Source organism: Mus musculus, chromosome 3 (assembly GCF_000001635.26).
Source record: "Mus musculus strain C57BL/6J chromosome 3, GRCm38.p6 C57BL/6J".
NCBI classification, from domain to species: Eukaryota; Metazoa; Chordata; class Mammalia; order Rodentia; family Muridae; genus Mus; species Mus musculus.
The window spans coordinates 144,015,674-144,032,412 of record NC_000069.6 but is presented as its reverse complement, the minus strand read 5'-3'; the positions used below and the strand labels follow the sequence as shown (position 1 = coordinate 144,032,412).

At 42.6% G+C, this 16,739-nt stretch overlaps 1 long non-coding RNA gene across 1 annotated transcript in view; it reads left to right on the top strand.

Annotated features, from left to right (window-relative positions):
• Positions 1 to 14,369, top strand: part of Gm40161 — a 35,801-nt gene extending 21,432 nt beyond the window's left edge. Inside the window, exons 2-3 of the long non-coding RNA XR_867687.1 lie at positions 12,679 to 12,750; positions 14,267 to 14,369. This is a non-coding gene — a long non-coding RNA (predicted gene, 40161). The remainder of the gene's footprint in view (positions 1 to 12,678; positions 12,751 to 14,266) is intronic.
• Positions 14,370 to 16,739: the final 2,370 nt, after the last annotated feature.

Below are 16,739 nucleotides of genomic sequence, written 5' to 3'. Positions count from 1 at the left end.
AAGTCTTCCACTATTATTGTGTGAGGTGCAATGTGTGCTTTGAGCTTTACTAAGGTGTCTTTAATGAATGTGGCTGCCCTTGCATTTGGAGTGTAGATATTCAGAATTGAGAGTTCCTCTTGGAGGAGTTTACCTTTGATGAGTATGAAGTGTCCCTCCTTGTCTTTTTTGATAACTTTGGGTTGGAAGTCGATTTTATCCAATATTAGGATGGCTACTCCAGCTTGTTTCTTCAGACCATTTGCTTGGAAAATTGTTTTCCAGCCTTTCCCTCTGAGGTAGTGTTTGTCTTTTTCCCTGAGATGGGTTTCCTGTAAGCAGCAGAATGTTGGGTCCTGTTTGTGTAGCCAGTCTGTTAGTCTATGTTTTTTTATTGGGGAATTGAGTCCATTGATATTAAGAGATATTAAGGAAAAGTAATTGTTGCTTCCTTTTATTTTTGTTGTTAGAGTTGGCATTCTGTTCTTGTGGCTGTCTTCTTTTTGGTTTGTTGAGGGATTACTTTCTTGCTTGTTCTAGGGCATGATTTCCGTCCTTCTATTGCTTCTTTTCTTTTATTATCCTTTGAAGGGCAGGATTCGTGGAAAGATATTGTGTGAATTTGGTTTTGTCATGGAATACTTTGGTTTCTCCATCTATGGTAATTGAGAGTTTGGCCGGGTATAGTAGCCTGGGCTGGCATTTGTGTTCTCTTAGTGTCTGTATAACATCTGTCCAGGCTCTTCTGGCTTTCATAGTCTCTGGTGAAAAGTCTGGTGTAATTCTGATAGGCCTTCCTTTATATGTTACTTGACCTTTCTCCCTTACTGCTTTTAATATTCTATCTTTATTTAGTGCATTTGTTGTTCTGATTATTATGTGTCGGGAGGAATTTCTTTTCTGGTCCAGTCTATTTGGAGTTCTGTAGGCTTCTTGTATGATCATGGGCATCTCTTTCTTTATGTTTGGGAAGTTTTCTTCTATTATTTTTTTGAAGATATTAGCTGGCCCTTTAAGTTGAAAATCTTCATTCTCATCAATTCCTATTATCCGTAGGTTTGGTCTTCTCATTGTGTCCTGGATTTCCTGGATGTTTTGAGTTAGGATCCTTTTGCATTTTGTACTTTCTTTGACTGTTGTGTCGATGTTCTCTATGGAATCTTCTGCACCTGAGATTCTCTCTTCCATTTCTTGTATTCTGTTGCTGATGCTCGAATCTATGGTTCCAGATCTCTTTCCTAGGGTTTCTATCTCCAGCATTGCTTCGCTTTGGGTTTTCTTTATTGTGTCTACTTCCCTTTTTAGTTCTAGTATGGTTTTGTTCATTTCCATCACCTGTTTGGATGTGTTTTCCTGTTTTTCTTTAAGGACTTCTACCTGTTTGGCTGTGTTTTCCTGTTTTTCTTTAAGGACTTGTAACTCTTTAGCAGTGCTCTCCTGTAATTCTTTAAGTGACTTATGAAAGTCCTTCTTGATGTCCTCTATCATCATCATGAGAAATGTTTTTAAATCTGGGTCTAGATTTTCGGTTGTGTTGGGGTGCCCAGGACTAGGTGGGGTGGGAGTGCTGCGTTCTGATGATGGTGAGTGGTCTTGATTTCTGTTAGTAGGATTCTTACGTTTGCCTTTCGCCATCTGGTAATCTCTGAAGCTAGCTGTTATAGTTGTCTCTGTTAAGAGCTTGTTCTTCAGGTGACTCTGCTAGCCTCTATAAGCAGACCTGGGAGGGTAGCTCTCTCCTTAGTTTCAGTGGGCAGAGTATTCTCTGCAGGCAAGCTCTCTTCTTGCAGGGAAGGTATCTGGTGTTTGAACTGGCCTCCTGGCAGAAGTTGTGTTCCACTCGCTAGAGGTCTTAGGATCCCATGTGGAATCCTGTGTGGGCCCTTGTGGGTGTCAGGCGACTCCGCTGGCAAGGTACCCTGGTGCTCGAGTGGAGTGGAAGGGACTTGTGCCCCAGGTCAGGCCTGGGTAGTCTGCTTCCCTATTTACTGCAGTCTCAGGTTCCACGCGATTGGATTGGGGCAGGCGCTGTGTTCCACTCACCAGAGGTCTTAGGATCTCGTGGGGGATCCTGTGTGGGCCCTTGTGGGTGTCGGGCGACTCCGCTGGCAAGGTACCCTGGGTCTCGAGTGGAGCGGAAGGGGCTTGTCACTAATGGTATTTTAAAAAGTAGGTATGAAATAGAACCGATTTGGGAAAGCATATACGTTGACGTTAGGATTTTTAAGGTTTGATTTTTATGGGGTGAAAATGATGAATTCGTTCCTTCAGAAGAAATAATGTGTTTATATTTAAAAGTGGTTGTTATAAAGATCTCAATGCTCAGCCCAGGTGGGAGATGTGTAGTTCTCATCATGGTATTTTGTGAACCTGAGTCTGATAGCCCAGGTTTAAGTTAAAAGGGTGTCTTCAAACAAGAGGTCCAGAGCCCATTTCTCTAATCACTCCTGAGTGTTCTGTATCAGTGCAAGGCTCCCCAGAGTGTCAGGATTTCCTTCAGTGGGTTTGTTGAGTTCACCAGACTTGCTCTCAGCTATAGCTGCTGTGCATGCTTGCTTGTTCACAGTGTCCCAGTGTAGAAGAGGGTGAGAACCATGAGTAGCTACATAGGCTTCAGCGGCTTTCCTTATTACTGTGCAGTGTACTGGAGTGGAAAGTGCTGGTCACCACCTTCACCTGCCACTCTGAAGACCAGGGAGAGGGGAACAATGGAAGAACAGATAACCAGAACTGGCTCAGATGGGATGAGGTCTTCTAGAACTTTCTGCTAAGCACTCAGTCCTTGGCAATGGCCAAGTAAGGGTGGAAGGGGCCATAGGCAAGGGGCAGTTTCACTTACAGGAGCCACATACACATCATGGTTATCAAAGTGCATTTTGTCACACATTTGAAAAGAAAACCTACTCCGTTTGAAGAATTCCACCTAGGAAAATGGTACAGAAGGCAGGGAAGACTCTTCGTGTGGGAGAAAATTCCAGTTCCATCTGGTTTAAAAAAATACTTTGACCACAATGTCTTTTCAAAAGTCTATCAGGATTCAAGCATTACATCATCCCAAGAGCCTCTCATTGGCTGGCTGACTGGAGTTTTGAGTCTCTTTATCTCGCCCTTTCCCAGTCTGGGTGGTGCCTATACTGACTCTGGGAATACAAGTCCTCTGTTTTGTGTGTTGACCCTTAGGATTTTGGCAGAGAACATTACTGGAAGGATTCTTTCTGCAAACCCTTCTCCCCCATTTAAGTTTTCTGTGCGTATAGTGTCAAAAAAGTTATTTCAAATGGCTTTGTTGCTATGTAATTGCAAAAACAGCATCACTGAGAGAAATCTTTCAATAAAAGGCTTTGGAAAAATAGAGAGCCTGAAGCCATTATAGCTTTACCTCCCCACACCTCAGTCTTCTCTCTCTTGTGGCCACACTCCTGGGTTCCGGATCAACATTTGTGTCAGATTATGTACTTTGCCCTGTCATTATGGACAGCTATTAAAATTACAGGCTTTATAAATAAGCAACCACTTAGAAAAAAACTGAAGTAACTTTATAGGGCTGCCAAAGAGTAAGTATTTTGGTGAAAAGTGATAATTTTGAGTATTTTCCACTTTATGAAGAAACGGCAGTAATGTAGCTAATGATTTCAAAAAGCATACCACACTGGATTGACAGAGTCTTCCCATGGGATAACCAGGTAGACACACAGACAGTCATTGTGGGTTAGACTCAAGAACTTGGCAGTTGTGGGAGTTGGGGCAGTTATCTTGACTTCATATCAAGTTTGCTTCCTTCTAAAGATACTTTAGAAGATATATGTTTTAACAGTTTCAAAGCTTAATTTGTCTCTATTTCAATCATTTTTGTTTCACATAATGTTCTTTGAGGTTGAGGAAGGCAAGCCTAGGAATCGCAAAGCCAAATCAGGAGTGACAGCTCTGGGGACAGAAAGAAGGTCCAGCATAGAGAAGCAGGAAGATGAGATGTGTACCTCTGACCTCATACTCTTTGGTAGTAGGACTGATGCCTGAGATAAAACTGGACCAAACACTAGGGAGAAACCAGCCACTTCATGGGTTGTCAATCATGGAATTCTTGCCCCCTTTAGGTTTCACTGAAAGGAACCGTGAGGTTTGGACTCACCCTTTAGGATTTGTTTTCCCAAACTATGAAGTCTCTTACCTAAGAGACTGAAACCCCAGTTGGCTTATCTGCAGAGGAGATGAGAAGATGAGGCAAGTTCAGCAACTAGCCAGAGTAGTCGCAGCCATTCCTGTACCTTAGTGTACACAGGGACCTGCTTTTCAATTGTGTAATTGGCATGGCTTAGAATGGTACAAGCTTGAATACTTTACAATAGTTATCTTTGTGAGGGCTAAGTTTGCGTATTCTTACCTGGCTTAACAATGTTCCCTTGTTATTCCCTAACCATTTTCTTTAGATAAAAATGTAAACTTTTATTTCAAACAAGATAATTTTAGATGGGGTGCTGTGTGAGTTCCCAGGCTCTGGAGATACCCCCTGTGTATTGTTGACTCACAAATCGAAACACAGTCCTGTGACTTGGGTTTCACATCCCACTGATCAACGTACTTGGGCATCCTACAAACCTTTTCAGTTCAGTATAGTCTGTTTGTGTTTCCGCTCTGAGATTTGTTGACTTCCTGTCTAGTCCAGATCAGAACTAGCATCATCTCTACAAAGACTGATCTGGCCTAGAACTTGCAGCTAACCTTCTCAGTGCTGAGGTGATAGGTGGGTATTCACACACCTTACATCAACATCATCTTTCATCAGGAACACTGAAGGCCTTCTAGAAGGCCTGACATATGAACCATTTCTGGAATGGAGGGTCCCTCTAGCCCAAAGCTCAGGTTTATTAGTCATACTGAAAAGAAGAACAGAAACAAACCAGCCTGTGGTTATGAGTTTGATTCTGGTTCACAAACCACCATTTTTCAAAGACCCTCACTAGAAGGCTGGTTCTTTAGGAATCAGATTCCGAGGACATGTCTGAGTAGTGTCCCACCCTTGCCAGGAAGAGAAAGGTTCACGCAAGCATAAGGGAGGAGTCATGCTGTGGAGTGGTCACGCAAATGGGTGACTTGAGGGTGTTGACCTTTGTAACTTTACAATGGTCATTCATTTGTCTTAGGGTGTGTACCATAGAGTTCCTACCTTGTGACAAATGCCTGAGAAGAAATCACCTTAAAGGGTAAAACATTAATTTCCACTCAAGGTTTCAGAGATTTGAGTATATAGTTGGCTGGCTCCTATTTCTTAGCTGTAGTGAAGAACAACAATAATATCATTTGTGGGAAGGCATGACAGAGCAAAACAGCTCACCTCATAATGGACATGGGAGAGAGAGGGTGGGGAGGCAAGGACAGGGAGAGAGAGAGAGAGAGAGAGAGAGAGAGAGAGAGAGAGAGAGAGAGAGAGAGAGAGAGAGAAGGGGGAGAGGGAGAGGGGAGGGAGAAAGAGGAGCGAGGAAGGGAGAGAGAAGGACAAAAAGGACATTTCAAAGTCATGTCCCTAGTAACTCCTTCCTCCAATTAGGCCCTATCTCCTACAGTTCAAACACTACCAGTTGGGGACTAAGCCTTTCCACCTGTGAGCCTTTGGAGAGCATTACAAATCCAAATCCTAACAGGATGAGGCCACGACCTTTGGTGAGGTGGGTCTCTAGGGAAAGTTCTAGTTGGGGAATTCAGCGGATAGCCTATAAATGGTCAATCTTTCTGGCAGCTGATGACTTTCTTCTTAGGCATAGAAGATCTGGGCAGCATACTATAGTATCCACTACAGTGCTGATGAAGGGTCCCAGCCAAATTCAAAGATAACTTCAAACTATAAGTTGTTTTCTGGCCTTTCAAAAATTGCCAAAGCAAAATCAGGGCAATTAACAACTTCAGTGGACTCTCACTGGCCCAGAGTGATGGCAGATCTTTCAAAATATCAGAAGGTGAGATTCTTATTTGAAACCTAACTACTTCAGTTGTAAATAGATGCCTTTTTCCTAAGACAGATAGAGTGAGCACACAGGGACCTGCTTTTGTTAATCTGTTCCATGGTGGGGCACAGAGGAAGGGATTCAGCTGCCTCCATCATACCTTGCTTGAAGAAGATGACGAGATTGGATTAAGTTTTACTTGTGCCTCCCTTTTCAGTGGGTAAACTTGAAGGCTGCATTCTAGATCTTTCTGCTTAAGATGGGTAGCATGCACTGCCAAGCACAGATGCATTAGAGCCTCAAAATGGAATCTAAATTCTGATTGTGGGTTTGGAACAATGCCTTATATGGCATTGCTCTTCGGAGCCACTCCAGGCTGCTGTGGGTTCATCGTGGCATTGCCTGGGATAATCAGAGAGGCTGCCTGAAATTCAGGAGGTGAGGCAAGAAGATACGTGTGGCTAATGTTGAAGAAAAGCATTTTTTATGTCTGTTAACATTTATGGTGTCCGATTGAGTGGGTTAGCAAAATAAAGACAGATGGCAGCAGATTGATGCGCAGGCTCACAATGCCCACAAAGGCTGCCCCCACGGCAGCTGAGGCTCTCCTGCTCGACTCCCAGTCAAATGTCACTTAGTGACCCCGAAGAGACGAGCAATTTATGATGGATCAGGAATCAGGATTAAGCATACATTTATCATGGAATGAGGAATCAGAAAGTTCATTTACTGTGTAACTGTGATGTTTGTCTGGGACCGGTGGATCATTACTTTGCAATCGCTCCTTGTGTTAGGAAGCAGGAATTGATTAGCCCAGGGTCATTAAGTCCATCCCCTGCCTCTAGGCCGTACAGTTTGTGTAAATGGTTCCAGCTGGATAGGTCTTTATGCCGTTCTTAAGGAGCTCCTGAAGAGGAAATTATGAGATAACCAGAGGAGTGCACATTGTGAGGGTCACACAGCCCTAAGAGCCAACACGTTCTTTGTCAAGTTTAAGGCGGTCCCAAAACCTGTGTTCTCTTGTCAGTTTATACTCACTAGAAGTTAGACATGATATAGCCATTCTTTTACTTCCATCTTACTGATATATGGGGAAAACAGAAGTATGTCTCTTGATGTTCTTCATGAGGCCGTTGGGAAGCTCACAGAAGAGAGTGAGGGTTAGGGAGATGGCTTAGGATAAGAGTGCTTGCTGTATAGATCGCTAGCACCCACTGTTCAAGCCACTCATGGCTGGATACGCATCTGTAACCCTAGTGCTGTGTGTGTGTGTGTGTGTGTGAGAGAGAGAGAGAGAGAGAGAGAGAGAGAGAGAGAGAGAGAGAGAGAGAGAGAGAGAGAGAGAGAGGTGGAGGCAATAGGATAGTTTCATGTTTACTGAAAGACACTGTCTCAAGGAAGTAAGATAGAGAATTATAGGGTAAGCTACTCAGTGTTCTTCTTTGGCCTTGGCACATCATGCATTGGGTATATGCACCTGAACACACACACATACACCCAGACACACACACCCAAACACACACACCTACACTTAAATATATACCCAGACATGTGCGCATGAACATACACACACAGACACACACACACACACACACTTAAACATACAAAGAGGAAGACATTGATATGTAGAGAACCACTATGTCTTTATGCTAGGTTCAGACTTAGCAATGCTAGAAAATGTATTGAGATCAATTGGACACAGTTAAGAGCTGCTCAGGACAAGGGAAAGCAGAATGAGAAAGAGTTGAAAGTTCCCGTGAACTTAGCTTGAGCTACACAGCTGGTCTGCAGGATAGCCAGTATCATACAGGGTAGCTTGAGTGCATAGGGTTAGGATGGAGTGTCTAGAGCTTTAGGTTGCGCATGGTGCACCCCTCACATGGCTATGCTCAAGTCTATTTATCATTGCAGTGGGATGCTGAGCACTGCTAAGCACTATGGGTATCATGAAAGTCATTGCTGGATTTCAGTACTTATTTTTTTTTCCCACTAATTTTTGTTTCCTAGCTCTACAGCCAGCACATACCATTCGGCAGTTGGCTGCATCCAAGTACTCTTAGGAATAGTGTAAGTTTGGTGGTGAACCAGAAACCCACCCACTCACCCACGTGTGTCTCCATCTTGCACAACGAAAAATACATAATAGCTTCAAGCCTCTGATAAACGATGGCAAGGCTTTTTTTTTTCCCTCAACACTGGAATCTTTCTAATGTCTGATAAATGTCTTTCATAATTCACCGAAGTTTTTTCCAGTATAAGAGTACATCCATTATAAAACTGAGATATGAGTGTTCCCTATATCCTGCCTCCTGACAGGACCCACCTCTGCTTTGCTGGCACGTAAAGTGAGTTGCTTTGTTGTCTCTGCCCTGTGGGCTACACTGATACCCTGTAAGAGTTGTGACCCTCTTTCCCTTGATACTTGGACACAATTTGTCCTGTCTCTTTCACCCTTGGAGAGCTACACAGCTGGTCTGCAGGATAGCCAGCATCATTTTTATGATAAATGAAGGCTTTCTTAAAGTACAGTATCTTTCCCTCCTGTCATGAGCATAATGCTTTCTCCAAGGACTATAAAGTTCTTAGGTGCAACTATGACTCGGTCATCTCTGTTCCTTGTTTTAGGTTATTTGTTTTCTATTCTAAAGTTTGGGTATATTTCTCTCCTTCATTTTCTATTTGATTCCTGGAGCTTTATAGAAGTTTGTTGAGGCTACCGTCTTTTAGGAACTTAAGAATAAAGTTTTCTTTGCCCTTTGGTAGTGAATGGAGGCTTCGATAAAGAGCACACCATGAAGACTGAAAATAATTCAATATAATACATACCATTTGCAACAGTGCCTGAATCCCACAGTAATAGTCGGTGGTAGATGTTGGAAAGGTCAGGAAACTGAGGGTCAAGTGGTGTTTTGTCTTTTTTTATCTTTCTGGACAGGTGACAGGGCCAGAATACAAAGTCAAATTCTCTGACTGTTTTTCTCATGTCTTTTCACTAGATCACAGTGTTTCTCATTAAGGAAAACTTATAATGATATTTATTTGACACACATTTAACAACACACACAACAGTTATAGGTACAAGGTATCTACAGAGTATCTACAAAGTGAACTATCTGGAATCTAACTAATCTCAGCTTCTTTTTCTTTCTTCTGCTCACTGCTAACACCCCACAAATGTGGGCTTTAGCTGTGCCTAAACGATGCTTATTCTGTTCATTTATGTAAGTTGCCATGGATGTCGGGAGTGAGCAGAAGAGAGGGAAAAAGAAGCTGAGATTAGATTCTGGATAGTTCACTTTGTAGACACTTTGAAGATGCCTTGTGGGAGGTTCTGTTCTGATGCCAGTCAGGCCTGATACTTCAGGCTGCGATAGTGGAACAAGCCAGAGGTGTGGAGAATGAAAATCCATTCACTTTTATTTCATACAGTTGTTTTCTTTGTGCATGCATGAGCATGTATATGTGTGTGTGTGGCATGTGTGCAATTTTTAAATTTATTTTTTATTAGATATTTATATACATTTCAAATGCTATCTCGAAAGTTCCCTATACCCTCCCTCTGCCTTGTTCCTCTACCCACTCACTCCCACTTCTTGGCCCTGGCATTCGCCTGTATTGGGGCATATAAAGTTGGGAATACCAAGGGGCCTCTCTTCCCAGTGATGGCCAACTAGGCCATCTTCTGCTACATATGCAGCTAGAGATACAAGCTTTGTGGGTACTGGTTAGTTCATATTGTTGTTCCACTTATAGGGTTGCAGACCCCTTCAGCTCCTTGGGTACTTTCTCTAGCTTCTCCATTAGGGGCCCTGTGTTCCATCTTATAGATGACTGTGAGCATCCACTTCTGTTTTGATTCTAGAAATTAAAAAGAAAGTAGATGCCTCTGAGAAGATTTTTAAATTTATGTAGTGGTTAGTAGGTAGTTAAGCTGACAAGTGTGTGTCTGTGATTATTTTATGTCACCTAAACTGGTGGTAGTTAGATATGTGGGCAAATATGGGTCAGGATGTGTCTGGATTCTTTGGATGGTATTAGCATGGAAGTACGTATCCAGAGTGAAGTAGGTTATTCCCCTTGATGTGGGTAGCCCCTGCTCTGGCTTGAATCTGCTTCCCAAGATTCATGTATTGGAAATTAAGTTCTCAAGATGAGACAGTTGGTAGGATGGATCCTTTAGAGGCGATTATGTCATGGGAGGATGGATTCATGGGTCATAATGGGAGCGAAGTTGTTATCACGAGAATGGGTTTGCTAGGAAGTCAGTTGGACTCACTCTGCTTCTCTCTTGCTGTGACATGCCACCAGCCATGTTAGAACTTGCTGTGACATGCCACCAGCCATGTTAGGACTTGCTGTGACATGCCACCAGCCATGTTAGGACTTGGCAAGCAGGTCCTTGCCAGATTCACCTCTAAATTGTCCTTTCCCACCACCGAATGATAAGAAGCAAGTCAAGGTGGCTAAGCAGAGGACAAAAAGAGAGGGAAAACGCTGCCTTTCCCACCAATCAGAAGGGACCTCTGCGTTCCCACAGTTGGAGCTGGAATGTTGTTCTTCTCCCTAAAACCTGAATGGATCAAGGATCAAGTCACATTATACAGACTTGGACTACTTTTGGGAATATATATGTATATACATATGCATATATGTATGTGAGAATAACTGAAAAAGAGGTCATGAATTTGAAAGAGAGAAAGGAGGGCCATGTGGGGGGAGGAAAGGGAGGGAGAAATGACGTAATTATACTATGATTTCGAAAGTAAAAGAAAAGAAGCATTCTGACGACACAGGTATCCTATGAGCAAGCAGCTTGCTGCATTTATTCAATGTGTATTATAGGAATAACTTGCTTATCCAGTTAGTCAAACCATCGCATCATACCAAATACTGCATCCCTCTTACTTATTCCATAGCTTTGAACTACTCAGTTTTACTTTCAGTAGTATTGAGGATACCCAACTTCCAGATAAGAAGAAAAGTATCCTGGTAAAAGCCACAAACATAAATCAAAATGTAGTATTTGTGATATTTTTAACAGATTCTTATTAGCCACTGCTGTTAATTTGCCTTGTGATTTAAAACAAATATTCATTTTCAGTTCTAAGAAAACAAAACAAAACAAACAAAATGACTAAATGGAAATATTAGCTCCTCTGGGGTTTCACCCTTCCTGGGTTTTGAACTAAAATTATACCATCCCTTCCCCACTTCCCCTCCCTCTCCCTTTCTCCTTTTTGTTCTTCCTCTGACTCCTCCCCCTCTGTCCTTCTACCTCCTTGGCTCCCTCCTTTTCCCTCTGCCCCATCTCCTTTTGCCCCCTCTCTCTTCTCTTACTTTCCCTCCCTCCTCCTCCCACCCCCTCCCTCTGCCCCAACAGGAACAAGTACACAATGACAGCATTCTTTCAGTAAGATAATGAGAGAGAGAGAGAGAGAGAGAGAGAGAGAGAGAGAGAGAGAGAGAGAGAGAGAGAGAGAGAGAGAGAGGAGAGAGAGAGAGAGAAAGTGTCAAATGCAAGTCAGACGTGGCCAAGATGAGCACCTTATGGCCATTTTGGGGAGGTACTAGTGGTCTTGCTGGGCACACTGAAGAGACAAAACACAAATGTAAAACTCACTAGGTGCTCTGGTAGAGGCAAGCATGTTGTTTCTCAGCATAGCTGTGCCTAATGGTGTGGGAAGCTCTGTGGGTGAGAGTGCCTGCAGGATCTCTAGAGAGGAGGTGACACGGAGCCTGAATAAGGCCATAGAGAGAGGCCTGAAAAAGGGCAGTGTTGGGAAGGTGAGGCGGGGGTGGGTGGGTATCTGAGCCATGCTGGTGGGTGATGGGCCTGTGGATGACACATGCAGGCTCTGAGTTTTGCCTTGAGCTTGGCCTGCCTGCTCTCCTAGAGACAACAGCAGCAGTCATTCATCCCGACAAATGAAACTGTACAGTTTATTTTTAAATGGAACCAGCAAATGGTTTTCCATTCACGGGTACTTACGATAGGCCAGGCAGGGTTCTAAGATTTCGGCTCTGCAGATGTTCACCAAGCATGCAAAATTTCCTGCCTCCTGCCATTTTATTCGTCTATAATGTCACAGCTCTGGCCTATCCATGACAGACCAGGATCTCCTCTCGAGTTCCTCAGGGTCATGGCTCCTGCTCTTGTGAGACCCTGGATCCTAAATAAACAAGACAATTTCCCCTCTGAAAAAATATGACTTTCCTCTCCCTCTCCCTCTCCCTCTCCCTCTCCCTCTCCCTCCCCCTCCCCCTCCCCCTCCCCCTCCCCCTCTCCCCTTCCCTCCCCTCCCCCTCCCCCTCCCCCTCCCCCTCTCCCCTTCCCTCCCCTCCCCCTCCCCCTCCCCCTCCCCCTCTCCCCTTCCCTCCCCTCCCCTCCCCTCCCCTCCCCTCCCCTCCTCTCCTCTCCTCTCCTCTCCTCCTCCTTCTCTCTCTCTCTCTCTCTCTCTCTCTCTCTCTCTCTCTCTCTCTTTCTCTGAGTTCTTCCTTCCTAATTTTGTTTAACATATCTCTTATTCTATACCCAATCATTATATCATACTTAAAAGACTCCAAACTATATTTGATATTTTATCTCACTTATACTCTGGGGAATCCTTTAAGTTAGATACAATATGACTAATTATTTTCAAGTTTGAGTCGATGAATGGCTAATGTGAATGGTATATTTTTTAGGCAGAATTCTGTACTTATGTTCCTATCTCATATCATACTACATGACCTGTCTTTTCTCTTCTCTCCCCACCAACAGGAGAAGTGAGGAGGGGTCTGGGTGAGCCGGTGGCAGTGAGCTGGGTCCTAGCATTAGCAATCACGGTCACCGGTAGGTGCAAAGGGACATTCAGCATCTGGGCACAGGATCCTGTTTCATGCTGTAATTGGCTGTGTGCTGCTTGCCCAATCTATGTGTAATGCAGTGTGGGGGAGAAGTGTTATATGATATTAAAATTTTCTACAGAACATTTTCCCCTCCACCTACAGAGAACCTTTAGTATGCACAGATTTTTTTCTGTGAAGCAGATCTCACAGAGTGGTGGCTGAGCATTGGCTAGGGAAGGCAGCTGGAGAGGAAGGAGCAGGGCTCCTCTGAGTGCTCACTCTTCCTTTCCCAACAAGTGGGCATGAGGGCCAACCTCCTAATATGATCATAAGGACAGATGCAAGGACTCACAATAGTCTGAAATGCAGAAAACTGCCAACCAAGACAGGCTCTGGACCAGGAACACAGCTTTAGAGGTTTGCTAGGAGCTGGTTAAACTCATTGGTTGGGTTGGGCTGGTACTGTTTTTTCTACATTTTGGATAAAAATCCAAAAAGAGACTTCGAGTAATCTATAGGGATTATGCAAAAGTTAAATTAGAGTGGAGACCTGAACCATACCTGTCATTTAATCTGTAGCCCCGCTTTCTCCTGTACTTGTAATAAATGTATGTTAGTTTACTTGTTTCCCAGCCCAGCATAGATTTTACTTGGAGTTGTTATGGTCCTTGTCAGTTTCCTGTGGCTTGTAAAATCTTAGGGCAACATATCTCAACTTTGTCATCCATCTGGAATGTCTCGCCAAATCTAAGACAAGAACTGGGAAGATAGCTCAGTTGGTAAACTGTAGGATGCAGGTTCTTGCGTGCAAAGCTGGGCATCCTGGTATCCTTGTAATCGCAATGCTAGGGAAGCTGACACAGAGACATCCATCCTCAGGATTCATTGGCCACCAGCCAAGCCTACAAATGGTTCCAATCAGAGACTCTTGTGTCTCAAAACACAGGGTGAATGGTTCTTGAGGAATGACATCTGAGATTGACCTCCTAGTGCGAGTGTGTGTGTGTGTGTGTGTGTGTGTGTGTGTGTGTGTGTGTATGTGTGTGTGTGTGAATTTCTAAGTAATAGACTATAGAAATCCCTTTGCCTCTAGCCTGGGATAGTGGATTAAGATATAACACCAGGTCTGTTCAGTGCTTAAGTATATCATGTCTTGCCAAATGTTCAAACTGCTAGTAGATGTTCTTAGCAAGGCCCGCACTTATTTGGCATACATGGAAAACATACTTCCGATTGGTGCGGTTCTATAAAGATGTCTATGACTCCTGCCTAGTAGCTCATGGCCCACAGTGTTTTCTGGCCTGAGGAGAAACTGAAGTGCAGAGCCCCAAGTCTGGTTTCCTGACCACGGGATCTGGGAAATAATAATTTTGTGCTGTTTAACCTCTCCGAGTTCGTGATAATTTACTATAAAACAATAAAACCACCATACAACTCAAAATAAAGGTTTTCTAGAACGGTGGCTAATAAGCTTTGAAAAATCTTGGTGCTATTATAGCGTTTATCTTTCTTTATTCTAGGTGAAAAGAAGAACCATCGAGAAGAGAAGAGAAAGAACTGGCCTTAGATCTGCTTGTAGCCAAACTTTTGTTCACACCTACCCCATGGTTTGTGTATGTGTCCCTCCGCGCATGCACATAGATGTGCTTGCACACATGCATGCTTGTGTATGAAACATAAGTAAAATTCGTTTTAGAATTTAATATTTATTTAGAATAATATTTATAATATCCATATTAGAATTTAATGTTAATTTTAGAAACTTCTCATATCATGAAGCTAAACCTTTTTAAAAATCAATTATTTTAATTACTACATTTCAAATGTTGCCTCTCCCAGTCCTCCTTCTCAGAGTTCTTCACCATCCCCTGCCCTTTGTCTCTGAGATGGTGCTCCCCATAGGCATCCCCCTTCCCAGGAGGCATCAAGTCTCTACAGGATTAGGTGCCTCTTCTCCCACTGAGGCCAGACAAGGCAGTCCTCTGCTACATATGTGTTGGGGGCCAACCTTTTTGTGGGAAGCCACATATGCCATTACAAGGTGGTGCTGGCTACTGCTGGCCACCATGCATAAGGTTGGGTAAACAACCAATGTGTACATATGCAGTAAAGTTTTTTGCCAAGACACTGCCTGGCCCGGGCATGTTAATGAGGTTCTGTGAGGTACTGAGAGTATAACCAATCAAATGAGAGACATGCAAATGAGGTAGTAAATGCATAGCCAATCCAGGTGTGAGACACGCCTCTCCTAGCCCTATATAAGCAGCACCAGTTCTGGGCTCGGGGTCTTTTTGCCTCTGCAATCAAGCTCTCCCAATAAACATGTGCAGAAGGATCCTGTTGTAGCGTCTGTTTTGCTGGCGAGTCAGGCGCTCACACCTTTTAAAGGATATAACTATTGATTTTTAGTGTATCAACCAGTCTAAGTACCTAATATAACTATCCAATTCTGGGATACTTTCATTATGCCTCCCAAGTCCTGCAGCCATTAGCAATCCTTCTCCATCCTGCATTCTCCTTCACTTCTCCAGCCACACACCTACATCCTATCTCTGTGCATCAGCATACTCAGAAAATGCATGCAAGTTCAATCATGAAATATGTGGCTTTTGTGTCTAGCTTCTTTGACATTTTCAAAATTAGGCTGTTATGTAATAAAATGTAGTATAACCATACAATGGATAGTATACAACCATAAAAAGAGCAGAAGGACTTTGTTTTATGGATTTTGAATCTTCCAAATTAATATTTATTTTACCACAATTTAGTTTATGTTACTATTATCTTGATTTTAATGATGTACACAAACTTTAGTATTCTATAACTCTATCCTTGTCCCCTCATCATGTTGCTGTTTCATAAATAATATGACTATACATTATTTGCTCATTAGTAGAAATTGGACATTATTACTTGAAGAAATAGTCTTAAATATTATAGGGGAAAATGTAAAGCAGATAAATCTGCACTTTAAAGTTTTCCTGTATTATGATCTTTACTCACTTATTTACAAACATTCATTTGCTATCTAATGTTCTTTCAATTCAACTAGGATTGCCTTTCATGACTCTTGTAGGACAAGCTAGCTATTCACAAACTTAGCTCCTACTCATCTGGAATGTATTGAAAGATAGTTTTGCTGGATATAGAATTCTCATCTTTCTATCAGCTCTTTCAGTATGTCATTCTACTGTCTTCCGGCTCCTATGTTTTCTGAGAAAAAAAAATCACCTCTTAGTCTTCACAATGTTTCTGAGTATATGTTGGGTCTCTTATTCCTTCCTTGTTATTCAATATTGACCAAAATAAGAGTTAGGGTCTTCACATGTCTGACCCGGGCATGTGGAGAATCCCATGGCTTACAGAGTTTAAGATTCCTAGGAAAGTCCCAGAAAATTTCAAATCATGACAAAACATCCCATTGACCAATTTTATCCTTAAGATTTTTAAAAAATATTTTGTTCCTTTTATTTTATTTTATTTATTTTTATTTTTATTTTTATTTTTTTGTCACAGTTGCTTCCAGCATGTCACTTATCCTCTATTGTTTGGATATGGTCCCAAGGTAGAAGATAGAAGTGAATTTGAGTCAAGTCATATAGAGGCATATTCATCTAGTTGCTTACAGGGGGGCTAGAAGACTATTTAAATAATAGTTGTTTTCTGGCAAATCTCCAATAGTTGCTAGTTGCTGGTTTTCAGTTTAACTGTGGGGCTGTTGGGTTTGAAGGCTACAGAAGGCACCAACAATACGATAAAGTGTTTCCTTTTAGGTAAAAATCCAGATGTTTTGCTTACACAAGCACACCTACCTGTTGTACTCTTTTGTTGCCTTTTCAGGTTTCTGAACACTTTGATTTTTACAATTTCTTCTAGGGTTCCTTTTCGTTTTATGAGAAGTTAGATTGACATCACCCTCTTCTATATACATTTTCTACCTCGTTCAACAGATGTTTCTATCGTTTTCCTTTTTTGGTGGGGAGGGCAGTGTGC